General features: G+C 37.9%; 1 protein-coding gene and 1 long non-coding RNA gene across 4 annotated transcripts in view; one reads left to right on the top strand and one right to left on the bottom strand.

Annotated features, from left to right (window-relative positions):
* The window catches only part of DDHD2 (DDHD domain containing 2), a 147,853-nt gene that overhangs the window by 89,262 nt on the left and 31,699 nt on the right, over positions 1-26,892 (top strand). The gene's annotated exons all lie outside the window — the stretch shown is intronic.
* LOC138152121 (uncharacterized) overlaps positions 20,327-26,892 on the bottom strand; it is an 8,549-nt gene continuing 1,983 nt past the window's right edge. Inside the window, exon 2 of one of the 2 annotated variants that reach the window (XR_011166037.1) lies at positions 20,327-24,956. This is a non-coding gene — a long non-coding RNA (uncharacterized lncRNA). Of the gene's footprint in view, positions 24,957-25,585; positions 26,343-26,892 lie in introns of those variants that run through there. The other variant, XR_011166038.1, reaches the window with a different exon arrangement.

Genomic DNA, 26,892 nt, shown 5'->3' with positions numbered 1-26,892 from the left:
CTTTCCTTTCCTTTCCTTTCCTTTCCTTTCCTTTCCTTTCCTTTCCTGTCCTGTCCTGTCCTGTCCTGTCCTGTCCTTTCCTTTCCTTTCCTTTCCTTTCCTTTCCTTTCCTTTCCTTTCCTTTCCTTTCCTTTCCTGTGCTTTTTGGAGGTCAGTTGGGAGTTAAGTGACTTGCCCAAAGTCACAAGACTACTAAGTGTGAAGTGTCTGAGGCTGGATTAGAACTCAGGTCTTCCTGACTCCAGGGCCAGTGCTCTATTCATTGCGCCACCTAGCTCCCCCTCTCTTAGTTAATTTTTGTTGTTGTTGTTGTTTTTTGGGAGGTATGGTTTCTTTTTTGTTGTTTTTTTTTTATCCTTTATTATTTTTTTAATTTATTAATTTGTTTCCTTTTAGTTTACAGGATTCAATTCCACAATTCCTTGAATTTCACATTTTGTCCCCCTCCCTCCCCACCCCGCCACGGCAGCTTATAGTCAAGTATAGGATCTGTAAATACTTTCACATTATACAATGGTCAGATTATAAGGATGGATTGTACCAGCTAGAATGAAAAATTGTAAAGAGGACATAAAACCAAATAAGAGAACGAAAAAGATCAGGTATTTTGCTTCCACCTGGATATAAACTTAGTTCTTTCTCTGGATGCACATTTTTCTCTCCATCATGCGTCTTTTGGGATTGACTTATATCACTGCATTGCTGAGAAGAGTCCAGTCTATCAAAGTTGGTCATCACACATACGTTGTGTCTGTAATTGTGTACAGATTTCTCTTGGCTCTACTCTTCTCACTCAGCATCAGTTTTTTTAAGCCTCTCCAAGTAAATATGAAGACCGCCTGCTCCTCGTTTCTTATAGCACAATAGTATTCCATAACATGCATATACCACAACTTGTTCAGCCATTTCCCAATTGATGGGCACCCCCTTAATTTCCAATTCTTTGCCACCACAAAAAGCTGCTATAAACATTTTTGTACATATGGGTCTTTCTCCCATTTCTATGATCTCTTTGGGATATAACCGTAGGAGTGGTATTGCTGGATCAAAGGGTATGAAAGTATTTATAGCCCTTTGGGCATAATTCCAGATTGCTCTCCAGAAAGGCTGGATCAGTTCACAACTCCACCAACAATGCATTAGTGTTCCAGTTTGCCCACATCCTCTCTAGCATTTGTCATTTTCCTGTTTTGTCATCTTAACCAATCTGACTGGTGAGATGTGGTACCTCAGAGTTGTTTTGATTTGCATTTCTCTAATCAATAGTGAATTAGAGCATTTCTTTCTGTGCTTATAGATAGCTTTAATTTCTTTCTCTGAAAACTGCCTGCTCATATCCTTTGACAATTATCAATTGGGGAATGACTTGTATTCTTATAAATTTGACTCAATTCTCTGTATATTTTAGAAATGAGTCCATTGTCAGAGACATAGGTTGTAAAGATTCTTTCCCAATTTCCCACCTCCCTCTTAATCTTGGTTACATTGGCTTTGTTTGTACAGAAACTTTTCAATTTCATGTAGTCAAAATTATCCATTTTACATTTTATAATGTTCTCTAATTCTTGTTTGGTCATAAAGTCTTTCCCTCTCCACAAGTCTGATAGGTAAACTATTCCTTGTTTTAGGAGACTTCTTACACTTTATACCTAGATCATGAACCCATGTAGATTTGATTTTGGTATATGGTGTTAGATAATGGTCTATGCCCAGTTTCTGCCATACTATATTCCAGTTTTCCCAGCAGTTTTTGTCAAATAGTGAGTTTTTATCCCAAAAACCAGGATCTGGAGGTTTATCAAACAATAGATTACTATAGTCATTGACTTCTGAATCTTGTGTGCCTAATCTATTCCATTGATCCACTCCTCTATTCTTCAGCCAGTACCAAGTAGTTTTGATGACTGCTGCTTTATACTACAGATTGAAATCTGGTAAAGCTAGTCCACCTTCCCTAGCATTTCTTTTCATTAATTCCCTTGATATTCTGGACCATTTATTCTTCAAAATTCATTCAAAAATGAATTTTGTTACTATTTTTTCTAGCTCTATAAAGTAGTTTTTTGGTAAATTAATTGGTATGGCACTAAATATATAATTTAATTTAGGTAAAATTGTCATTTTTATTATATTAGCTCGACCCAGCCATGAGCAATTGATATTTTTCCAATTAGTTAGACCTGACTTTATTTGTGTGAAAAGCGTTTTGTAGTTGATCATAGAGGTCCTGGGTTTGTTTTGGCAGGCAGATTCCCAAATATTTTATAATGTCTACAGTAACTTTAAATGGGATTTCTCTTTCTATTTCTTACTGTTGAATTTCATTGGAAATATATAGGAATGCTGAGGATTTATGTGGGTTTATTTTATATCCTGCAACTTTGCCAAATTTATTTATTGTCTCAAGCAGTTTTTTACTTGATTCTCTAGGTTTCTCTAAGTATATCATCATATCATCTGCAAAGAGTGATAGCTTGGTCTCTTCTTTGCCTAACTTGATACCTTTGATTCTTTTTCTTCTCTAATTGCTACTGCTAACATTTCTAGTACCAGATTGAATTAGAGGGGTGATCGTGGACACCCTTGTTTCACCCCTGATCTTATGGGAAATGCTTCTAGCTTCTCCCCATTACATATAATACTTGCTGATGGCTTTAAATAGATGCTACCTATTATTTTAAGGAAGGCTCCATTTATTCCTATACTTCCTAATGTTTTTAATAGGAATGGATGTTGTATTTTGTCAAAAGCCTTTTCTGCATCTATTGAGATGATCATGTGGTTTCTGCTAGTTTTATTGTTGATATTATCAATTATACTGATGGTTTTCCTAATATTTAACCATCCTTGCATTCCTGGAATAAATCCTACCTGATCAAAGTGTATTATTCTTGGGATAAGTTGCTGTAGTCTTTTTGCTAGTATTTTATTTAGAATTTTTGCATCTATATTCATGAGGGAGATTGGTCTATAATTTTCTTTCTCTGTTTTATCTCTTCCTGATTTAGGTATCAGTACCATATTTGTGTCATAAAAAGAATTTGGTATGACTCCTTCTTCACTCATTTTTCCAAATAGTTTGTAGAGTATTGGAATCAATTGTTCTTTAAATGTTTGATAGAATTCACTAGTGAATCCATCTGGCCCTGGAAATTTTTTCCTAGGGAGCTGACTGATGGCTTGTTCAATTTCTTTTTCTGAGATGGGATTATTTAAGTAATTTACTTCCTCTTCAGTTAATCTGGGCAACTTGTATGTTTGTAAATATTCATCCATTTCCCTAAGATTGTCAAATTTATGTGCATACAATTGGGAAAAACAATTCCTAATTATTGTTTTGATTTCCTCTTCATTGGAGGTAGTTTCACCCTTTTCATTTTTGATACTCATAATTTGGTTTTCTTCTTTCTTTTTTTTATCATATTAACTAAGGGTTTATCAATTTTGTTGGTTTTTTCATAAAACCAGCTCTTGGTTTTATTTATTAATTCAATAGTTTTCTTAATTTCAATTTTATTAATCTCTCCTTTTGTCTTCAATATTTCTAATTTAGTATTTAATTGGGGATTTTGAATTTGTTCTTTTTCTAGGTTTTTTAATTGCATGCCCAATTTGTTGAGCTCCCTTTTCTCCAATTTAATCACGTATGCACTCAGGGATATAAAACTTCCCCTAAGAACTGCCTTTAATATATCCCACAGATTTTGGTATGTTGTCTCATTATTATCCTTCTCTTGAATGAAATTACTGATTGTTTCTATAATTTCTTGTTTGACCCACTCATTCTTTAGGATTAAATTGTTTAATTTCCAATTAGTTTTTAATCTGTCTTTCCCTGGCCCTTTATTGCATATAATTTTTATTGCATCATGATCTGAGAAGGATGCATTTAATATTTCTGCCTTACTGCATAGAACTGTGAGGTTTTTATACCCTAGAACATGGTCAATTTTTGAGTATGTGCCATGAACCACTGAGAATAAAGTATATTCCTTTTTATCCCCATTCAGTTTTCTCCAGAGATCTGTCATACCTATCCTCTCTAAAATCCTGTTCACCTCCTTAACTTCTTTCTTGTTTATTTTGAGGTTGGATTTATCAAGTTCAGATAGGGGGAGATTAAGGTCTCCCACTAGTTTAGTTTTGCTATCTATTTCTTCCTCTAATTCCTTTACCTTCTCCTCTAGGAATTTGGATGCTACACCACTTGGTGCATATATGTTAAGTAGTGATATTGCTTCATTCTCGATGGTGCCTTTTAACAGGATATAGTTTCCTTCCTTATCTCTTTTAATTAGGTCAATTTTTGCTTTTGCTTTATCTGAGATAAGGATTGCTACCCCTGCTTTTTTTACTTTAGCTGAGTCATGATATATTTTATTCCAACCTTTTACCTTTACCTTGTGTGTATCCCTCTGTTTCAGATGTGTTTCTTGTAAACAGCATATTGTAGGATTATGATTTCTAATCCATTCTGCTATCTGTCTCCATTTTATGGGAGAGTTCATTCCATTCACATTTACAGTTATGATTGTTATCTGTTTCTTTCCCCCCATCCTATTCCTGCCCCTGTTAATGTTCATATTTTCCCCTTCTCCCTTCCCCCTGTAAATAGTTTTCCTTTTGACCACCGCCTCCCTCAGTGTTCCCTTTTCAGCCCTCCTCCCTTTTCCTCCCCTTTTCCCTTACTACTTCCCTCCCTACAAACCACTCCCACCCCCCTTTCGTAACCCTTTCCCTCTCCTACTGCCTGTAGGATATTGTTATACTTAATGAAGTATGCTATTTCTTCTTCGCATCAAGAGTGACAGGAACAAATCTCATGCGAAGCTCCTCTTCCTCCCCTCTTTCCCTATAAAATGATGCTTTTTGTGTTTCTTCTCCATAGAGTCCTATGCTTAACTGGTTGTTATTCCCTCCTTGTACCAGAACCAATGAGGGAAAAGCTCATATGCTTCCCAACTCCCTCCCTTTTTTTCCTCTGCTATACAGTTTTTATGCCTCTATGAGTGGCATAATTTACCCTTTTCCACTTCAACCATTCCCTTTCTTCCATCGCAGTCCCTTTGTAGCCCTTAATGATTTTTAAAAAATCGTCATTTTGTGTATTTTATAGTCATACCGTCTACTTGTCTATAACCAGTTTGCTCTTATCAAATAGCAGGGTGTGTGTGTTCTCCTTGTTTACCTTTCTAAGTCACTGTTGCATCTCGTAATTGGAGGTTGAATTTTCCATTGAGTTCTCGCTTTTTTATCAAGAAGGTCTGGAACTCTGTTATATCATTGAATGACCATCTCTTTGCCTGGAAGAATATGCTCAGTCTCGCTGGGTATGTGATCCTTGGTTGTAACCCGAGCTCTTTTGCCTTCCAGAAAATTGTATTCCACTTCCTCCGATCATTCAGTGTAGTGGCTGACAAATCCTGTGCAATCTTCACTGTGGACCCTCGATATTTGAATTGTTTCTTTCTGGCCGCTTGAAGTATTTTCTCTTTTATCTGGTAGTTCTGGAGTTTGGCCACAACATTTAGAGGATTTTTCAGTTTGGGATCTCTTACAGCAGGTGTCCGGTGGATTCTCTTGATTTCTATTTTCCCCTCAGGTTCTAGTATCTCAGGGCAGTTTTCCTTAATGAGCTCTTGGAGAATGTTGTCCAGGCTCATTTTTTCATCATAATTTTCTGGTAGGCCTATGATTCTCAGATTATCTCTCCTGGATCTGTTTTCCAGGTCAGTTATTTTTTCTTTGAGGTATTTTACCTCTTTTTCTAATTTTTCATTCTTGTTGTTTTGCTTGGCTAATTCTAGGTTCCTCATAGAGTTATTTGTTTCCATTTGGCTAATTATGGTTTTTAGCAAATCATTTTCCTTGGTTAATTTTTGAAGCTCATTTTCCATATCATACACTTTTCTTTTTAGAGAGATGTTTTCCTCATTATAATGTTTTTCTAATTCTGCTATTTTCGTTGTGAGAGAATTATTTATTTTGTCTTCTATCTCTCTCATTTTGTTTTTAAAGTTCCTTTTGATCTCATCTAGGAGAGCCTTCTGTGCTTGGGACCCATTCCCTGTTGAAGTTTCAGCTTTGGGTGTGGAGTCCACATTGTCTCCCTCTGAGGTTGGTTCCTCCCTCTGAGGATAGTAGGACTCCAGAGTCTTTGTCTTAGTAGTCTGTTTTCTACCCATTTTGAGGCAGGGTCCTAGCCACACCCTTCCTCTAGGATCCCAAGCCTTTACTGTAGAGGGTTTTGCCCTGGGCAAGAGTTACTGTTTTCAGGGTCAGAGGGGGGGTTTGGACCAAGTGGGGTTCACTCTGTCATCCTCGTCTTTGGAGGTCCTGAAAGGGGCTTTTAAAAAAAATTTCTGGGCTATGAAGTGGTAGCCCCAGGAGAGTTTGCTGTCCAGGACAGGGGCCCCTGTATTTGCTTCTTATCTTGCTCTTTCCAGTCCCAGCCCTTTGGTGATAGGCCTGGTAGTGGACTTTGTGGTTGGTGGGAAGACTTGCCCTCTGAGTTGATCCGGCCCCTTCCCGGCCTGCGTCTGCCGGCCGCACCTTCCTGGCCTGCGTCTGCCGCGCCGCGCCTTCCCGGCCTGTGTCTGCCACACCGTGCCTTCTCTTAGTTGATTTTCAAAATCCTTCTTGAGCTCCTCCATGGCCTGTAATCAATTAATATTTTTCTTGGAAGATTTTGATGCAAGAGTTTTGACTTTGTTGACTTTTTCTGGTTCCATGTTTTCATCCTTTTTGTCTCCAAAAAAAAGATTCTGTTATGATTGTGCTTCCTCTGCTTGCTCATCTTGCCCACCAATTGACTTCTGAGCTCTTTGCCATGGTAGAACTCTGCTTTCAGAGTGGAGAGACCTGTTTCCCAAATTTCTGGGGTTTTGCACAGCTGTTGTCAGATTTTCTTCTAGGCACCTGCCTCAGAACTGTGAGGAGGACTCCCTCTCCACAACCACCACAAGTTCTGCAACACCAGCACTCCTTACCCCAGGACCACCACCCAAGACTGTGACCCAGATCCAAGCAGGGCAAAACAAGAGAATCCTGCCTCAGTGCCAGCAAAGAGATTCCTGTATTTATCCTCTGATCAGCTGCTTGGTCCTCCCACTGTCTGTGGTCCTGGAGCTTCTTAAGCAGTTGCTGTGGCAGCAGCTGCAAGCTACCATGACCTCCAGTGTCCCAGGGGGCAGGAGTTGAACTGAGCTCTTCTCTCACTCAGGTCCAACAGTTTCCCCACTGATCTTTTACTTTCTCTTTCGTGTTTATGGATTAAGAAGTTTGGAAACCGCCACAGCTGTCTGGATGGAACTTACACCCAGTGATTAGGTCCCCTGAGGTCTACTCTGGCCAGTCTGTGCCACTGGTATGTGCCAGCATGGAATCAAGTGAGACTGCGCTCCACCCTCAGTGCATTGGTCTGTCAGGCTGCCTTCAGTGGGAGATTTTTTTTCACTCTGTCATTCTGTGGGTTCTGTAGCTCTAAAATTTGTTCAGTCATTTTTTGCAGGTATTGGAGGTGGTTGGGGAGTGAAGTTCCTGCTTTTCCTTAGCCATCCGGATAATGGATATTCTTGCCAAATGTCACTCACATCTCTAGGGGAGTAACACTAATTTTAATTTAATTACTACTTCCCCATTCATAGGACACAGACTTATAGGATTGATGAGGAGACTTAGAACCCAAAGGTGTCTGTCTGCTTCTTGAGTCTCTCACCAGGCTTGAATATGTATATATAACTATAGATAGTTTTAATTTTGTCCTCTGAAAACTGTCTGTTCATATCCTTTGACCATTTATCAATTGGGGAATGAGTTGTATTCTTATACATTTGACTCATATATTTTAGAAGTGAGGCCTTTATCAGAGATACTGGCTGTAAAAATTGTTTCCTAGCTTTCTGCTTTCCTTCTAACCTTGGTTGCATTAGTGTTGTTTGTGCAGAAACTATTTAATTTAATGTAATCAAATTATCCATTTTGCATTTCATAATGTTCTCTATCTCTTGTTTGGTCATAAATTCTCCCCTTCTCCATAGATCTGACAGGTAAACTATTCCTTGCTCTCCTAATTTGCTTATGGTATGCTTTATGTCTAAATTATGTACCCATTTCAACCTTATCTTGGTAGAGGGTATGAGCTATTGTTCTATGCCTAGTTTCTGCCATACTGTTTTCCCAGTAGTTTTTGTCCAATAGTTAGTTCTTATCCCAGAAGCTCTAGTCTTGGGGTTTATCAAAGACTAAATTGCTATAGTTATTTACTACTGTGTCTTATGTATATAACCTATTCCACTTATCCACCACTCTATATCTTAGCCAGTACCAAATAATTTTGATGATTACTGCCTTATAATATAGTTTTGGATATGGTACAGCTAGGCCACCTTACTTTGCATTTTTTTTTCATTAATTCAATTCCTTGATATTCTGGACCTTTTTTACTTTCAGATGAATTTTGTTATTATTTTTTTTAGCTCTATAAAATAATTAAAAAAATTTTTTTGTCTATTAATTTGCTTACTTTTAGTTTACAAGATTCAGTTCCACAATCCCTTGAGTTTCAAATTTTCTCCCCCTCCTCCTCCCTGCCTTTCCCCATGGTGGCATGCAATCAAGTATAGGATCTGCAAATACTTTCACATTAGACATTAGTCAGGTTGTAAAGAAGGATTGTAACTGATGGAATGAACAGTGTGAAACCAAACAAGAAAAAGAAAGAGAGCAGGTAGTATGCTTCAGTCTGCATTCAAACTCTGTTCTTTCTAGTTCTTTCTCTGAATGGAGACATCTCCTTCCATCATGAGTCTTTTGGAGTTGCCTTATAGCCTTGCATTGCTGAGAAAAGTCCAGTCTATCAAAGTTGGTTGTCACACATAATGTTGTGTCTGTAATTGCATACAAGTTTCTCCTGGTTCTGCTCTTCTCACTAAGCATCAGTTTATATAAGCCTCTCCAGGTAAATATGAAGTCCATCTGTGCCTCATTTATTATGGCACAATAGTATTCCATTACATTCATATACCACAACTTGTTTAACCATTCCCTAATTGATGGGCATCCCCTCAATTTCCAATTCTTTGCCACCACAAAAAGAGTTGCAATAAATATTTTTGTACATATGGGTCTTCCACCCACTTCTATGATCTTTTTGGGATACAACTCTAGCAGTGGTTATTACTGGGTCAAAGGGTATGCAATTATTTATAGCTCTTTGGGCATAGTTCCATATTGCTCTCCAGAATTGTTGAATCAATTCACAACTACACCAACAATGCATTAGTGTTCCAATTTTTCCACATCTTCTCCAGTATTTGTCATTTTCTATTTTGTCATCTTGGCCAATCTGACAGGTGAGATGTGGTACCTCAGAGTTGTTTTGATTTGCATTTCTTTAGAGAATCTATAGTGATTTAGAACTTTTTTATATGCTTATAGATATCTTTAATTTCTTCTTCTGAAAATTGCCTGTTCATATTCTTTGACCATTTGGCAATTGGGGAATGACTTGTATTCTTATATATTTTACTCAATTCTCTCTATATTTTAGAAATGAGGCCTTTATCAGAGACACTGGTTGTAAAAACTCTATCCCAATTTCCCACTTCCCTCTTAATCTTGGTTACATTGGCTTTGTACAGAAACTTTTCAATTTAATGTAATCAAGATTATCCATTTTGCATTTTATAATGCTCTCTAACTCTTGTTTAGTCATAAAGTCTTCCCTTCTCCTGGCTTTCCAAGTTTGCTTACAGTATTTGTCTTTATACCTAGATCATGCACCCATTTAGACTTGATTTTGGTATATGGTATTGGATAATGGTCTCTGCCCAGTTTCTGCCATACTATATTCCAGTTTTCCCAGCAGTTTTTGTCAAATAGTGAGTTCTTATCCCAAAAACTGGGGTCTTTGTGTTTATCAAACAGTAGATTAGTATAGTCATTGACTGCTGTCTTGTGTACCCAATCTGTTCCATTGGTCCCCTACTCTATTCCTCAGCCAGTACCATGTAAGTTTGATGACAGCTGCTTTATAATACAGATTAAAATCTGGTATGGCTAGGCCACCTTCCCTAGCATTTCTTTTCATTAATTCCTTTGATATTCTGGACCTTTTGTTCTTCCAAATGAATTTTGTTACTATTTTTTCTAGCTTGATAAAGTAAATTTTTGGTAGACTGATTGGTATGGCACTAAATATGTAATTTAATTTAGGTAAAATTGTCATTTTTATTATATTAGCTCAACCCAGCCATGAGCAATTGATGTTTTTCCAATTAGTTTGATCTGACTTTATTTGTGTGTAAAGTGTTTTATAGTTGTGTTTATATAGGTCCTAGGTTTGTTTTGGCAGGTAGATTCCCAAACATTTTATAATGTCTATAGTAACTTTAAATGGGATTTCTCTTTCTATCTCTTGCTGTTAGATTTCATTAGAAATATATAGGAATGTTGAGGATTTATGTGGGTTTATTTTATATCCTGCAACTTTGCCAAATTTATTTATTGCCTCAAGTAGTTTTTTACTTGATTCTCTTGGATTCTCTAAGTATATCATTGTATCATCTGCAAAGAGTGATAGCTTAATCTCTTTGCCTAATATGATTCCTTCAATTCCTTTTTCTTCTCTAATTGCTACTGCTAATATTTCTAGTACCAGATTGAATAAGAGGGATGATAGTGGACATCCTTGTTTCACCTCTGATCTTGGAAATGCTTCTAGTTTATCCCCATTACATATAATACCTGCTTATGGCTTTAAATAGATCCTACCTATTATTTTAAGGAAAACTTCATTTATTCCTATACTTTCTAGCGTTTTGAATAGGAATGGATGTTGTATTTTGTCATTTTTTGATATGATCAATTATACTGATGGTTTTTCTAATATTGAACCATCCAAGCATTCCTGGGATAAATCCTACCTGATCAAAGTGTATTATTCTTGTGATAAGTTGCTGTAGTTTTTTGGCTAATATTTTATTTAAAATTTTTGCATCTATATTCATGAGGGAAATTGGTTTATAATTTTCTTTCTCTGTTTGGTATCTTCCCGGTTTAAGTATCAGTACCATATTTGTGTCATAAAAAGAATTTGGTAGGACTCCTTCTTCACCAATTTTCCCAAATAGTTTATAGAGAATTGGAATCAATTATTCTTTAACTGTTTGATAGAATTTACTAGCAAATCCATCTGACCCTGGGGATTTCTTCCTAGGGAGTTTGTTGATGGCTTGTTTGATTTCTTTTTCTGAGATGGGGTTATTTAAATAATTTACTTCTTCTTCAGCTAACTGGGCAACTTAATATTTTTGTAAATATTCATCCATTTCACTAAGATTGTCAGATTTATGTGCATAAAATTGGGCAAAATAATTCCTAATTATTGTTTTAATTTCCTCTTCACTGGAGGTAGATTCACCTTTTTCATTTTTGATACTTGTAATTTGGATTTCTTCTTTTTTATCATATTGACTAAATATCTTTCAATTTTATTGTTTTTTTCATAAAATGAGCACTTATTTTATTTATTAATTCTATAGTTTTCTTAATTTCAATTTTATTAACCTCTCCTTTCGTTTTCATTATTTCTAATTTAATATTTAATTGGGGATTTTCAATTTGTTTTTTCTTAGCTTTTTTAATTGCATGCCCAATTCATTGACCTCTATTTTCTCTAATTTATTCATGTATGCATTCAGGGATATAAAACTTCCTCTAAGAACTGCCTTTGCTGCATCCCACAAATTTTGGTATTCTCATTATTGTTATTCTTTTGAATGAAGTTACTGATTGTTTCTATAATTTCTTGTTTGACCCACTCATTCTTTAGGATTAAATTATTTAGTTTCCAATTAGTTTTTAGTCTATCTTTCCATGGCCCTTTATTGCATATGATTTTTATTGCATCATGATCTGAGAATGATGCATTTAATATTTCTGCCTTTCTGCACTGAATTGTGATGTGTCTGCACCCTAGTACATGGTTAATTTTTGTGTATGTGCCATGTACCGCTGAGAAGGTATATTCCTTTTTATCCCCATTCACTTTTCTCCAGAGATCTATCATGTCTAGCCTCTCTAAAATTCTATTTACTTCCTTAACTTCTTTCTTGTTTATTTTGAGGTTAGATTTATCAGGTTCAGAGAGGGGGAGATTGAGGTCCCCCACTAGTATAGTTTTGCTATCTATTTCTTCTTCTAATATCCTTAACTTCTTTAGGAATTTGGATGCTGTAACGCTTGGTGCATATATGTTAAGTAATGATATTGATTAATTTTTGATGGTGTCTTTTAACAGGATATAGTTTCCTTCCTTCTCTGTTTTAATTAGATCTATTTTTGCTTTTGCTTTATCTGAGATAAGGATTGCTACCCCTGCCTTTTTTTACTTTAGCTGAGGCATAATATATTCTACTCCAGCCTTATACCTTTATCCTATGTATCCACTTGTTTTAAATGTGTCTCTTGTAGACAGCATATTGTAGGATTGTGGTTTTTAATCCATTCTGCTATCCATCTCTATTTTATGGGAGTTTGTCCCATTCACAATTATGGTTACTATCTGTGTCTTTTCTTCCATCCTATTTCCTCCCTTGTTTATGTTTTTGTTTCTTCCTTCCCCTCCTTAAGTTTTCTTTTTGACCACTGCCTCCCTTAGTATTCCCTTCCTGTGCCCGCACTCTTTGCCTACCCTTTCCTCTTACTACTTTTTCCCTCCCTTCTAACCACTGCCCCCTTTTTACCTCTCTCTTACCCCTCCTATTGCTTATATGCCACAATGGGTTTTTATACTTAACAGGATATTATTCCCTCCTTGAACCCAAACCAATGAGAGTAAATTTCATACAGTGCTCCTCTCCCTCCCTCCTTTCTCTCTATTATAATGAGTTTTTGTGTCTTTTCACATTAGAATCATAAACTTTAGTGATTATGTCGATCCCTCTCTGAACCAGAAACAATGACAATCAAATTCATATGATGTTCATCTCCCTCCCTCCTTCCCCTCTACTGTAGTATGTTTATATACCTCTTTGTGTGGTATAGTTTACCTTTTTATGCCTCATCCTTTCCTTTTCTCCCATTTCAATCCCTTTGTACCCCTTAGTAAGGTTTCTTCTTATCAGATTAGTTCATTTATACCCATGCCCTCTATGTATGTCCCTTTTAAATGTGATAATTATATAAATTTCAATATTGACAGGTATCTACTTCTCATATAGGGATGTAAACAGTTTGCTCTTATTGAATCCCAAGTTATGTGCATGTGTGTGTTAGTATGTGTGTGTGTGTTTTCATTGTTTACCTTTTTATGTCTTTTTTGAGTCTTGTAATTGGAGATTGAATTTTCCATTGAGCTCTGGCTTTTTCATCAGGAAAGTTTGGAAGTCCTTTATTTCATTAAATCACCATCTCCTTGCCTGAAAGATTATGCTCAATTTTGTCAGGTAGTTGCTCCTTGGGTGAAGTCCTAGCTCTTTTGCCTTATGAAATATCAAATTCCAATCCTTCTGATCTTTTAATGTACAAGCTGCTAGCTCTTGTGTAATCCTGACTTTAGTTCCACGATGTTTGAATTGTTTCTTTTTGGCTGCTTGCTGTATTTTCTCCTTGACCTTGAAATTCTGGATTTTGGCTACCATATTTCTTGGAGTTTAGATTTTGAACCTCTGTAATGTAATGCCAAGCAAAGGCAACTTCCCAAGGTTCAGAATACCAGCATAGGTGCTCTCCATTTTATTCAGTGAAAAATCAAGAACAGAGAAGATCAAATATGACATCATTCAAAATACAGCATTTACTAAGTGTGATTCAATAATCTCCAAGTACTACCTGATTTAATCAAGTACTTCCCCACCCCAGGGCATTACATTCATTTAATCAATTACAAAGTCCCTCTTCTAAATACTACTCCACCCCTAGGCTGTACCTTCATTTAGTCCATCACAAAGCCCCTCTTCTCAAATGGAGATTAGTTTCCAATCATAAGTAAAGTACATTCATTTGTTCAATCATAGAACACAAAAAGGTCAAAATCTCCCCACCCCTAGATCACAATTGAATCTACCCCAGAGTTACAACAAGTTTAAGAACAGCACTTAATACCCAAATGGAGGTCTTTTCTTCATCTTGACAATAGGCAAGTTCTCAGCAATCTTTGTTCCTGGGGAGACAAAGCTTAGCAAGGCCACAAGATACATTGCCAGTCTCTTCATTAATTCATTCTCTGTCTGCAGAACAGTCCTAGGACTCCTGAAAACATTAGCAAAACCCTCTTCCAGGATTTCTATAAACATACAACAAGAAAATCCTTCTTCAGGGCTTCTAAACCAACAGCAAGGTTCCAAGGCCTCTGCAACAACAGGACTGTCTTTCACCAATGGACAAATCTGGCAAAACAACATCAAAACAGAGAGACAAAGTACCAGTATAACAGCCATGTCTCCTCAGTCCTTGGCAGCTCTGGGTGGCAGGTCTCAAAAGTCCTGGGCAATTCAAAGTGGCCCTCATCAATCCTCTCAGTCTCTCTCTGCCTCCAAAAGGTTGCTGCTTCCAAAAAGTTCTTCTGCCTCTCTCTCATGTCTCTCCAAATTTACGTCACCAGCTCCTCCCAGTTCAGCACTCTCTTTTCACGTCAACAAGTCCATCACACAAGTGGGATTAACAAGCTCTGGGTTTTAACACAATAAACCAAAAACCAAGCCAATACAGGGGAATCTTTAAATGCCATTACTATTACAACCTCCAGTCCTAGTTCACCAATTTTACTTTTTTAAAGATTTGTTTTCTTCAGTGAGATTTTTTTTACCAATTTGGTCAGTGTAGATTTAAATTTATCTTCTATCTCTCTAATTTGGCTTTTAAAATCTTTCTTGAGCTCCTCCAAGTATGTTTTTCAGGCTTGAGACCAGTTCATATTTCCTTATGTGGTCACAGACGTGAGTATGGAGTCCATATTGTCCTCTGAATTTGGTTGTTCTTGCTCCCTATAATAGGATCTTATTGTTCTTGATTTGACAGATTCCTTCTTGCCCACTGTGATTGCCTATGTCCCAAATTTTTTTAAAGTCTATATATCTGCTTCCGGGGTACAGATGTACTGGGCTTCTCAGGCTGGGAGGTAGGGGTTTGGTTGTTAACTTTGTGTCCTGTAGCCTCTGGGTGTCTAGACTGAGGCCAAAGCCAGGACTCTCAGTGTTTCCCTTAAGGCTTACAGAGTAACCTGTCGGGGAGGGGTGGTCTGGCCACTTTAGGTTTCTACCTATGTGCCTCTGGGCTAGAGCTTAGTTAGGCTCAGTAGCTGGCTGCCAGCAAAGCTGGTGTCTGCAGATTCCCCTGGTGGTGTTAAGGCACATCTGGACTTGTGTTGTCAGCTCTTGCTAGCTCTATCCCCCTGGGCTTCAGGAGCTCCTGCTGGTCAGCTGAGGTGGGGTTTGTTGGGACACCTCCCACCCTTCACTTCATACTCTGTACTGCTTCATCTATGCCCTTCCTTAATGTCTCCCAAGCCTGAGGCTGTTTACACTAATTCAGGATTTTACTCATGTGGGAAATCTATCTCCAGGTTTTCTGGGTCAGGAAGGGGGAATCTGAGCAGCTAAGGTTTACTCCACCATTTTCATTCCTGGAAAATCAGGTAGGGGATTTTTAAACATCCAGGCTGTGGGCTGGTAGCCTCAGGTGAAACTGCTGTTGTTGCTGTGGGCCCTGTGCTTTCTGTTATCCAGTTCCAACAGATCCTGCCTCCTGAGGTGAGAGGGCTGCAAATAGCCCTTGGTGTGGGTGAGGCCACTGGTTGGGACTCCAAACTCCTGTAGTCTGCTCTCAGGTCCGTGCTGGTGCAGCCTCCATGTGCTGCATACTCCCCCTAGACCTACGTGGGCACTTTCCTGGGCTGGGAATCTTCCATGCTCCGTCTTTCAATGGGTTCTGCCACTCTAAAATCCATTCAGATTCACTTTTTAAAGTTTAGTGATGGAATTCATGAAGGGGTTAGAGAAGTTCCTGCTTCCTTTCTGCCATCTTGGCTCCACCACATTTTTTTTCTAAAATAATTTTTTAATAGTTCAATTGGTATGGCACTGAAATAATAATTTAGGTAGAAGTATCTTTTTTATTATATTAGCCTACCCATGAGCAATTGATATTTTTCCAGTTGTTTAGATCTGACTTTATTCATGTGAAAAGTGTTTTGTAATTATGTTCATATAGTTCCTGGATTTATCTTGGCAGGTAGACTCCCAAATATTTTATATTACCTACAATTATTTTAAATAGAATTTCTATCTCTTGCTGCTGGGCTTTGTTAGCAGTATATAGAAATGCTGATGATTTATGTGGTTTTATTTTATATCCTACAACTTGCTAAAGTTAATTATTTCAAGTAATTTTAAAGTTGATTCTCTAGGGTTCTCTATACCATCATATGTGCAGAGTGATAGTTTTGTTTCCTCGTTGCTAGTCTAATTCCTTCAAGTTCTTTTTCTTTTATTGCTAAAGCTAACATTTCTAGTACAGTATTGAATAATGATGATAATGGGCATCCTTGTTTTCATCTCTGATCGTATTGGAAATGCTTCTAGCTCATTCCTATTATATGTAGTGTTTGCTGCCGGTTTTAAATAAAACTTATTATTTTAAGGAAAACTTCATTTATTTTTATGCTCTCTAGTGGTACTGTATTCTCTCAAAAGCTTTTTCTGCATCTATTGAGTTAATCATATGATTTCTATTGGTTTTGTTATTGCTTCCTTCAATTATGCTGATAATTTTCCTAATATTGAACCAGCCCTGCATTTCTGGTATAAATCTCACCTGGTTATAGTGTATTATCCGCATAATAAAGTCATTATAATTTTTGTGCCAATATTTTATTTAAATTTTTGCACTAATATTTACTAAGAAGTTGGTCAATAATTTTTTTCCCTCTTTTGGATCTTCCTAGTTTAGGTATCAGCACCATACTTGTGCCATAAAAGGAATTTGATAGGACTCCTTCTTTGCCAATTTTTCCAAATAGTTTATATAGTATTGGAATTAATTGTTCTTTAAATATTTGGTAGAATCCACTTGTAAATCCATCTGGTCCTGAAGATTTTTTACTTAGGGAGTTAATTGATGCCTCGTTCAATTTCTTTTTCTAAAATGGGGTTAAGTATTTTATTTCCTCTTCTGTTAATCTGGGCAATTTGTAGTTTTGTAAATATTCATCCATTTCACTTAGATTGTCAGATTTATTGGCATAAAGTTGGGCAAAATAGCTACCAATTATCATATTAATTTCCCCTTCATTGGTGGTGAATTCGTCCTTTTCATTTTTGATACTGGTAATTTGGTTTTCTTTTGTTAAATCAAATTAACCAAAGATTTATTTTTTTATTTTTATAAAACCAGCTATTAGTTTTATTTATAAATTCAATAGTTTTCTTACTTTCAACTTTATTATTTTCAGAACTTCTCATTGGGTATTTAATTGGGGATTTTTAATTTGATCTTTTTCTACCTTTTTTAGTTGCATGCCCAATTAATTGATTTGCTCTCTCTCTTTTATTCATGTAAGCATTTAGAGATATAAAATTTTCCCGAAGAACTGCTTCAGCTGCATCCTGTAAGTTTTGCTATGTTGTCTCATTACTGTTGTTCTCCTTGATGAAGTTGTTTCTATGATTTGTTGTTTTGTAATGGACACCGAGATATAACAGGACAGCTAGGCCAATTATAATTTGATAGGAGTGTTTATTAACCAGCCGGGACTGCCTCTCAGACCGAAAGACAGCATCGAGCTTTCTGTTAGACATAATTTTATAGACAATGTGATTGCTGGCAACAGAATATGTTTCTAAGGGGTTAGTATTGTTTCCATTGAGGCGAAGCTTTCTCAGTATTATTCTTGTTGAGACAAAACATTCTCAGTATTATTCTTATTGAAACAAAGCCTTAGTATTATTTCTACTGAAGCAAAACAGATCTGAATCCGTGGGAATCTGTGGCATGTTTTTAGCAACACAGGTGAAACATTTCTTTACTATTGGAGCCTATTAGGTGGTTTCCAAGGAATTTAGTAGGGGTCCCCTCTAGCAGGTTTAAGGAGACTCTAGTGTATAATTTCTGGTGGGCACTTCAGTTTGAGCCGCTCATTTTTTCAATAATTAATTTATTTTTAGTTTTCACATTCAGTTCCACATGATTTTGAGTTCCAAATTTTCTCCCCATCTCTCCTCTACCCCTCACTCTGAGATGGCATACATTCTGATTACCCCTTTCCTCAGTCTGTTCTCCCCCCAGCCCCACTTCTTATCCTCTTCCCTTTTATTTTCCTATGGGGCAAGATAGATTTCTATGCCCCAATGAGTGTATATCTTATTTCCCTGTTGCATGTAAAAACAATTCTTAACATTTGTTTTTAAAATTCTGAGTTCCAAATTCTTTCCCTTCTTCCCTCCTCACCCATCCTCATTGAGAAGGCAAGCAATTCAATATAGGTTTTACATGGGAAATTATGCAAAACATTCCATAATAGTTATGTTGTGAAAGACTATTATTTTTTTTGAAATTTCTAAAATTTACTTTTAATTTACAACATTCAGTTCCACAGTCCCTTGAGTTTCAAATTTTCTTCCCCTCCCACTCCCCCCCCCCCCCCCATCATGGCAGCATGCACTAGGATATAGGATCTACAGATATCTTCACATTAATCACTGGTCAGATTGTAAAGAAGGATTATAACTGATGGAATGATCAGTGGGAAAGAGGAAACAAAACAAGAAAAAGAAAGCAAGTAGTTTGTTTCAATCTGTATTCAGACTCCCATGTCTTTCTCTTGTTGTAGATCTCCCCAAATGAGTGTGTATATTATTCCCTCCTTAAGCCAAATCTGGTAAGAGTAAGGTTCACTCATTTCCTCTCACCTCCCCCTACTTTCCGTCCATTGTGAAACCTTTTTCTTGTCTCTTTTATGTAAGATAATTTACCTCATTCTATCTTTACCTTTTTCCTCCTAGTACATTGCTCTCTCACCCCTTAATTTTATTTTTTAGATATCATTCCTTCATATTCAATTCACCCTGTGCCATCTATCTATCTATCTATCTATCTATCTATCTATCTATCTATCTATCTATCTATCTATCTATGTCTGTCTGTCTGTCTGCCTATTTACTCCAACTACCCTAATACTGAGAAAGGTGTCATGAATTACAAATATCATCTTTCCATGTAGGAATGTAAACAATTCAACTTTAATAAGTCCCTTATGATTTCTCTTTCCTGTTTACATTTTTATGATTCTTATATTTGAAAATTAAATTTTCTATTCAGCTCTGGTCTTTTCATCCAGAATGCTTGAAAGTCCTCTATTTCATTGAATGTCCATTCCCCCCCCCCCCCCAAAGCATTATATTCAGTTTTACTGGGTAGATGATTCTTGGTTTCAATTTTTAGCTCTTCTGACCTCTGGAATATCATATTTCAAGCCCTCTGATCCCTTATTGTAGAAGCTGCTAGATCTTGTGTTGTCCTGAATGTATTTCTATAATATTTTATTTCTTTCTTGCTGTTTGAAAAATTTTCTCCTTGACCTGAGAACTCTGGAATTTGGCTACAATATTCCTAGGAGTTTTCCGTTATGAATCTCTTTCAAGAGAATTGATGGATTCTTTCAATTTCTATTTTACCCTCTGGTTCTAAAATATCAGGGCAGTTTTCCTTGAAAATTTCTTGAAAGATGATGTCTAGGCTCTTATTTTGATCATGGCTTTCAGATAGTCCAGTAATTTAAAAATTATCTCTCCTTGATCTATTTTCCAGGTCAGTGATTTTTCCAGTGAGATATTTCACATTGTCTTCTATTTTAAAATTCTTTTGGATTTGTTTTTTGATTTCTTGATTTCTCATAAAGTTATTAGCTCCCATTTCCTCCATTCTAATTTTGAAGGATTTTTCTTCAGTGAGCTTTTGGACCTCCTTTTCCATTTGGACAATTCTACTTTTTAAGGCATTCTTCTCCTCATTGGCTTTTTGGAACTCTTTTGCCATTTGGGTTAGTTTATTTTTTAAGCTGTTATTTTCTTTAGTATATTTTTGGGTCTCCTTTAGCAAGTTGTTGGCTCATTTTTCATGATTTTCTTGCATCACTCTCATTTCTCATCTCAATTCACTCTGCTTCTCTTACTTGATTTTCAAAATCCTTTTTGATCTCTTCCAAGGACTACAACAAATTCATATTTTTCTTGGAGGCTTTTCATTTAGGAACTTTGACTTTGTTGTCTTCTTCTGGTTGTATGTTGTGATCTTCTTTGTCACAAAAGTAAGATTCTATAGTCTGAGGTTTTTTTTTTTGGTTTGTTTTTTTAATGCTGTTTGCTCATCTTCCCAGCAAAATACCTGACTTACTCTTGGTCAAGATAGGACTCTGCTTCCAGTGGGTGTGGGGGTAGGTGTACTATCCCAGGGTTCTGGGGTTTTGTATCAGTCACTGGATCCCCCACCATCTGTCGGCCCAGAGCTTTGTAAGCAGCCACTGCTGCTGCTGTCACCACCTCTACTACCCTGGGCTTCGGGCCAGCATGCTCCTCTTTCATGCAGGTCCCACAGTGTTCCCCCACTGATCTTCCATGCTGTTCTCCGCATTTGCGGGTTAAGAGTATGGAAATTGCCACCACTGCCAGTGATTCAGTACCCTGAAGCCTGCTTCCACCCTTTCTCTGACTGGAGCAACCCATGCCAAACTGGACTCTGATCCCAGTCTGGTGCAATATACCCTTCTTAGCTGCCTTCCAGGCTGTCTTGGTCGAGAGAGGTGTTTCACTGTATCAGCAAGCACCCCAGCATCCCCAGGGTGGCTGCCAACACAGGTTCTTATATCTGCTTTGTTAAAGGAAAGCAACTCAAAATGGGTTAACAAGCTTACTTTAATCAGTCAAATATGTATCATTTACCTAGTTCAGGGGGAAAAAGTCAGTACCCCGAACTTCAGAATATACAGACAGCATTATCAAGACAGAGAAACAGATCAAGTAGACAGGTTTCCAAACTGTCCAACCATTACATCCATACCAAATCAACATCTGGGTTTTTCAAAGCTGGGGGGCTCTGGACAACAGCTTCCCAGAGTCTCATCTGATCAAATCACAGAACACTTCTCAAAGTGATCCCCAAAGCAAAGCCTTACATCAGGGATTATATAGCCTTCTCCTGGGTTAGAGAATGTAAACACCCTCTTGACCCACTGCCCAATCACACAGCATCAAGGTGTGGGCATTCCTGAAAACCAAGCCTCCTGCCACAGGCTCCATGTGACCACATTCAGCCTATTAGGAGGCAGAGTATATTTTCAAATCAAGGAAGGTTCTCAGAGTCTCTTAAGCCTATCAAAGGGCCTAAGGGCAGGGAAGATCTTTAAATTTGTATTTCCATTACATTCATTCTGTCAGTTTGTGGGTTCTGCAGCTCTAGAATTTGTTTAGAGCTTCTACAGGTATTTAGAGGGGCTAGGGTGAGCTCAATCAAATCCCTGCTTTTACTCTGTCATCTTGGCTCTGCCCCTGACCCACTCATTCTTTTATTTTTTTCTTTAAAAATTTTTTTAAAAATTTATTTTGGTTTTCAACATTCATTTCCACAAGATTTTGAGTTCCAAATTTCCTCCCCATCTCTCCCTTACCCCCTGTCCCAAGATGGCAAGCATACTGATTACCCCTTCCTTCAGTCTTCCCTCTCTTCTATTTCTCCCTAAACCCCCCTTACCCTGTTTCTCTTACTTTCTTGTAGGGCAAGATGGATTTCTTTCTTTTTGTTTTTGCTTTTTGGAGGGGGAGGAAGGGCAGTTGGGGTTAAGTGACTTGACCAAGGCCACACAGCTAGGAAGTGTGTCAAGTGTCTGCAGCCGGATTTGACTTTGGGTCCTCCTGACTCCAGGGCTGGTGCTCTATTCACTGCACCACCCAGCCACCCCATAAGATGGATTTCTATACCCCATCAGGCACCAAGTCTTGTTGCTTCTCTCTCTGCAACATCTCTCATATCCATCCCATTATCTCTACTCATACAACCAAACACCTTTTCCTCCTCTTACCTAGACTACAGCAGCATCTTAATTGGTTTCCCTACCACAAGTCTTTTCCTGCTCCAGTTTATCTTGCCCATAATCACCCAAATGATTTTCCTAAATCACAGGCCATGTCATACTGCCTACTCAATAAACTCCAGGAACTCTCTATTACCTCTAAGATCAAATAAAGATCCTCTTTTGGCTGTTAAAAGTCCTGGCTCCATCTTTCCAGCCTTATTAAACATTATTCCCCTTCTCACACTTCATGGTCCAGCCAAAGTTGGCTTTCTCACATGTAACACTGTTTTCTCACTCCCTGTCTTCACACAGGTTGTTCTCTGTTTCTAGGAGGCACTTTCACCACAATTCAGAATTCTTAGTTTCCTTAAAAGCTCAACTCCATTGCCACCTACACTACCTAAAGTCTTTCCTAATGCCCCTCAACTACTAGTACCCTACCTTCATTAACTTGTGTGTGTGTATAAACAAGCAAACAAATATATATCCATATCTATTTACTGCTATGTGTGTATGTCTATGTGTATGTATACACACACACACACTTATGTATACACACACACACATACACATGCACACAGTCTTCCCTAATCGAATTTAAGGTCCCAAAGGCAGGGACTGTTTTATTTCCTTTTGTATTCTTATTGCCTAACATTGGTAGCAATGGTAGGTTTTTAATAAATGTTTGTTGGTTGAACCCTAGTTATCCTTTAGAGAGAAGGGTCTTTAACTGGGTTTCTTCTCTGATTTCAGAATCATGACCATACTGGATCATCTACTGTTCAGATGAGCACCATCCTCCAATATTGCCCCCCAAAGCTGACCTGACAATTGGCCTACATGGGAAGTGGGTGAACCAAAGGTGTGAAGTATGCCCAGAAGTTCTCTTCCTCACTTGCCACTTCATATTTCATGACAACAATAATACCTGGGAAGGGCATTATTACCACTATTCTGATCCCATCTGATCCCATACCACCTTCACTATTTATGCCCAGGGTTGCTACAGTTGTGATGTGCACTCTGCCAGGGTCATGGGAGGCACAGAGTTTGTGTTCAAAGGTAAGATTCCAGTCATGAATCAAAATTTCTTTAGGGACTGAGTGATGATGAACAAGGCTTGGCCATTTCTGCTGATAGGTGTACTACCACAAGAAGCACTGAGGCAAGAAATTAAGGGGGAATTTTTCTGTTAGAAGAGCCTGTCATGCAATGTTTAGCAGATGGCCCACTCCTTACAGAGCAGTGAGAGCTTTGTATATTGTTACATGATTTCATGAGTTCAGGAATTCTGACTCTTGGTGTTCTATGAGATAGTTTACCCCATTCTGTCTCTTCCCATCTCCTCTCATTATATTCCTCACCTCTTAATTTCACCTTTTAAGTATCATCCCTTCCTATTCAATTAGTCCTGTGCCTTCTATGTATACTTCTACCCATATATACACACACTCACATATGTATTAATTAGCCCATATACCCTCCTATATAGACATATATATGTATACATATATATGTGTGTGTGTGTGTATACATTTCTGTTCCCTTCAACTATTCTAATACTGAGAAAAGTTTCATAAGTTACAATTATGTTTTTTCCATGTGGGAATGTAAATAGTTCAACTTTGATTAAATTCCTTATGATTTCTTTTCCCCATTTACCTTCTCATGCTTCTCTTGCTTCTTGTATCTGAATGTCAAATTTTCTATTCAACTCTGGTTTTTTCATCAAGAATACTTGAAAGTCCTCTCTTCCACTGAATGACCATATTTTCCCCTGAAACGTGATACTCAGTTTTGCTGGGTAGGTGATTCTTGGTTTTAATCCCAGCTCCTTTGCCCTCTGGAATATCATATTCTAAGCCCTTCGATCCCTCAGTGTAGAAGCTGCCAGATCCTGAGTTATCCTGATTGTGTTTCCACAACATTCAAATTGTTTCTTCCTGGCTGCTTGTAATATTCTCTCCTTGATCTGGGAATTCCGGAACCTAGCTATAATATTCCTAGGAGTTTCCTTTTTGGGATCTTTTTCAGGAGGTGATTGGTGGATTCTTTCAACCTCTGTTTTTCCCTCTGGTTCTAAAACATCAGGGCAGTTTTCCTTGAGAATTTCTTGAAGGATGATTTCTGGGTTCTTTTTTTGATCATGGCTTTCAGGTAGTCCAATAATTTTAAAATTATCTCTCCTGGATCTACTTTTCAGGTCAGTGGTTTTCCCAATGAGATATTTCACATTGCCTTCTATTTTTTCATTTGTTTGGATCTGTTTAATAGTACCTTGATTTCTCATAAAGTCACTAGCTTCCATTTGCTCCAATCTAACTGAAATGATTCTCTTCAGTGAGCTTTTGAGATTCTTTTTCCATCTGGCAAATTTGGCTTTTTAAGGCAGTCTTCTCCTCATTGGCTTTTTGGGCCTCTTTTGCCATTAGGTAGTCTATTTTTTAAGGTGTTATTTTCTTCAGTCAGGTTGTTGACTCTCATTTTATAATTTTCTTGCATCGTTCTCATTTCTCTTCCCAATTTTTCCTCCACTTCTCTTATCTCATTTTAAAAATCTTTCTTAAGGTCCTCTATGGCCTGAATCCAGCTTGTATTTTTCTTGGAAGCTTTTGGTGCAGTTCTGACTTCACTGTCTTCCTCCTGTTCCATGCTTTGATTCTTTTTGTCCCCAAAATAGGAGTGTAAAGTTGGGCTGCTCTGCTTCCTGCGTTTGCTCACGTTACCACTCAATCACTTGACTTTTGAGCTTTCTGCCACAGTAGGACTCTGCTACCAGACAGGGGAGCTTTGTCCCAAATCACTGGGGTTTTCTCAGTTGCTGGAGCTATTAGTTGGGTGCCCTCTCTGAAGCTTCAACACGCTGCTCACACACCCCAGGACCTCCACCCTAGACAGCAATCCAGATGCAAGCAGGTTACAGCAAGAGCAATTACCCCTCAGACTGGTTGCTTAGTCCCCCTACCATCTGTAAGCCAGGAGCTGAAGCTGCCACAGCCCTGGCGCCTCAGCGGCTTCCCCCTCCAGGGGCCAAAAGTCGGATCACACTCCCGAATTCCCAGGTTCCAATGTCCACACTGCGCCTACCTCTCACTTTGTCCTTAGCATCTATGTGTTGATAATTCTGGAAACTACCACAGCTGCTGGTAATCTGAAGTCCCTCCAGCCTGAGGCTGGGCAGGCTACCCTGAGGCTAAAACCTCTGGCTTTTGAGGGGCTGGGCTAGGCTCCCCTAGCACTGTGCTGGCCCCTTCCTGCCAGTCTGCTGGCCTGTCTTCAGCAGGAGGTTAGCTTCTGTCATTTTGTGGGTTCTGTAGCTCCAAAGTTTGTCTAGAGTAATTTTTTACATGAATTGGAGGAGGTGGAAGCCAGATCCCCAAGGAAGTCAAGAAGGCCGGAGTTCAACTCTCTCTTTGCTTACTGTTTGACTGTGGACAAGTCACTTAGCCTTTCTGCTTTAGTTTCCCCATCTTTTAGATGTGTGATGGTTGAAATCTGAAATAACTGAGGAAATAAAAGTTTAAGCTTCCAAGCATATCTGTTTATTAAGCAATGCATGCCAACTGCATAACAAATAGGGACCAGGCCTCCTTAGCATGGCACTGGACCCCAAATACAAAGGAAACGATTTTTATGCATTTAAAAACAGTCCAGTAACCAGGATACAGGACTAGGTAATCTGATTTCTAATTGGAGGTAAAGCTAGGGGCTTTCTGAGTTGAGAGGAGAGAATAAACAGGTAAAATTCCCTGAAATCAGAAAAAGAGGTGTTTCACATCTCCCCAAGTGTCTGTATTAAACGAAAGGAAGAAGGGTATAGTAACTGATTAACCATTGCGGGGCCAGTTTTTAGATAAGACATATGGGTTGCCTGAGATATATAATTGTGAGAAAACTCTTATCAATCTTTGGTTTTAACTGGGTTTCTCATCATCATAACCCAGGTCTAAAGTCAAAAGTCTATAAGCCACAGGTAGAGGTAGTCCAGCTTCTCAGGCATGCAGGGCTAGGTTCAAACAATGCAATAAAGTTTTCTCACAATTCCCATAATTGAATCAAGTTTTTTCTTTTTTTTTCCCCCTTTTTTTTGCTTTTTGGAGGGCAACTGGGATTAAGTGACTTACCCAAGGTCACATGGCTAGTTTTTGTATTAAGCATCTGAGGTCAGATTTGAACTCAGGTCCTCCTGATTCCAGGGCCAATGCTCTATTCACTGCGCCACCTAGCCGCTGGATTCAAGGTTTTTCACAAGACAGAAATTGGACTCAATTCATAACTGAATAAAAAGAGAACTGAGTTAGATCCAGAATTGAGTCAGAAGATGGAGTCAGTGTAGTTAATTCAATTCTTACAATTCCCTCAGATGGGGATAATAATAGCTATCTCCCAGGTTTACTGTGAGTATAAAATGAAATATTTGTAAAGCTTTTTGAAAACCTTAAAGTGTTATATATGATTAATTACTCAGTTTGTATCTGTCTTTTTTACTGGTCTTTTCATTTATATCATCATTTTGTATAGTGTTCTTTTGGTTTTGCTCATTTAGCCCTGTAACAGTTTCTACACATTTTCCAAATTTTTCTCTGAATTTCTCACAATCTTTTCTTACTGGGCAGTATTCAGCTATTTATATGTCATTTTTTCAGCCATTCCCCAACAGATGGGTACCCACGTGTTTCCTGTTCTTTCTTACAATGAAGGGTGTTACCGTGTTTCCCCAATAATAAGACCTATCCTCCCCTTACTGTGTAAGATTCCTCTAAAATAAGCCCTCCCCCGAAAATAAGCCCTATTGAGATTGCTACTGTAGTGAAGCTACACGCTAC

The sequence above is a fragment of the Petaurus breviceps genome, unplaced genomic scaffold (assembly GCF_028583685.1).
Source record: "Petaurus breviceps papuanus isolate PSGF00001 unplaced genomic scaffold, PetGlider_PUasm1.0 90919, whole genome shotgun sequence".
In the NCBI taxonomy this organism is placed as follows: Eukaryota; Metazoa; Chordata; class Mammalia; order Diprotodontia; family Petauridae; genus Petaurus; species Petaurus breviceps.
The sequence above is the reverse complement of the archived record's forward strand: the minus strand, read 5'-3'. Positions and strand labels throughout refer to the sequence as shown.